Here is a 1,594-nt window from a genome sequence, read left to right on the forward strand (position 1 = left end):
TTTCAGTTTTATTTGGGGATTTACCGGGGACTATAGCCCAGGACACAGCCTCTCGGGTGGCTCTGACAAACTGTTCAGAAGCGGGGAAGGGGTGGTCAGCATATATGTGATTTTGGAGAAGGGTACCTGCAACCAAGCACACGTCTCGCTAGAAGGTTACTGCTAGCCACGGGGAATAGACATCTTACTTAATGATTTTCGTGCTTTTCCAAGTATGGGAAGACGCGAGAACTTGTGTTCATAAAATTTTCTCCTGGAAATATCTAACCGAAGGCTGTTCTGCCAGTTTTCCCAGAGCCCAGAGCACCTCATTCCTGATCTCCACCCTGAACTCCTTTCAGGGTGTGTTGAAGATCAGTGATGGCAGTGGCGGATGACTCAATCCTGGTACAGCTGGATGGCGAGCGATATTCTTTGGCTGGCAGAATTGGTTTAATCCCATCTAGACCTTTCACCAAGGCACCTCCAAATCTTGAGCGGGAAAAGCCACAGCACGGAGGGAAGTGGCCTCTCCTAGCTGGCTCCAGGCAGCTGGGCCACAGCTACCCCACCTGCCTCTCTCCCTCCTCCTGTCCTTCTAGGGCTCTGGCTTCAGCCACTAGTGTCCTAGAGGCTTTCCACCAAGAGAGACCACAAAACCAAATCACATAAGTGGAGAACAAGGGGAGCCAGCGCTGAAAGCCAGCATCGTGGAGAGACAGCTTTCATCCTGCTCACTTCAACCTTGACAGGTACTGTTCAGTCTGTGGTTTTTGCTACTGGAAGTTTCCAAAAGGCCCAGCAAGATCCATTCCTTTAGCTGACTTGCCATGTGAAATGCCCCCGGCATGTGGCCAGAGCTTGGACGATGTTCCCTCTACCCCCCCTTTTCTAAGTCTGACCCCGGGGCCTCACCCCAGATGAGCGTGACACAGACATAGAGCTCAGAACCACACCCAGTGAGGACCTCAACCTCCCATAAAGAGAACGTTGACCTTTGCTATTTCCCATCAGTTTTGTGGAATAATCAGAGGGACCAGCTGGGGAACAAAGCTGCATTCACCAAGCTTAGTGCTCGCTCGTTTCCTCCTTAATCCTCCGAGTCACCGTTACGAGGCAGGGAGGGGCCGGTGCTGTTACAGCCTTTTAGCCACAACAGCGGGTAATGACCTGCCTGTGTCGTGCGTGAGTCATGAGCAGAGTGAGATCTAAGCCCTGATCTCTGGACCCTGGCGCAGCATCTCTCCTCACCCTCAGCTGGGCACCAGCTGTAGCGGATGCCCTTCTGTCCCTTCACGTGGCTCCCGGCTTGCTGTGGGAAGGCAGGCATAATGGACACGCAGATTGGCCTAGCAGCTACCTAAGCGGTGTGACCTCAAGTTCAAAGACAAAGACCTTCCTTCCGCCATGGGCCGAGACTGCCCAAATGGTTACCATCTGTCCCCCTTTGGGGAGTTGGGTGTAGCTCTTGGCAACTCTGGCAGAAGCGAGCACCTGGTCCAGATGTTTGGGAAATACTGGGCGAGTGGTAGCCTGTGCGTCCCTGAAGCGTTGTCGCTGGGCCTTGATCAGATGTCATCTCACTCTGTTAAAGTGTCAGCTAAGGTTAGTTCAT

Source organism: Balaenoptera borealis, assembly GCF_965194805.1.
Source record: "Balaenoptera borealis genome assembly, chromosome: 12".
NCBI lineage: Eukaryota > Metazoa > Chordata > Mammalia > Artiodactyla > Balaenopteridae > Balaenoptera > Balaenoptera borealis.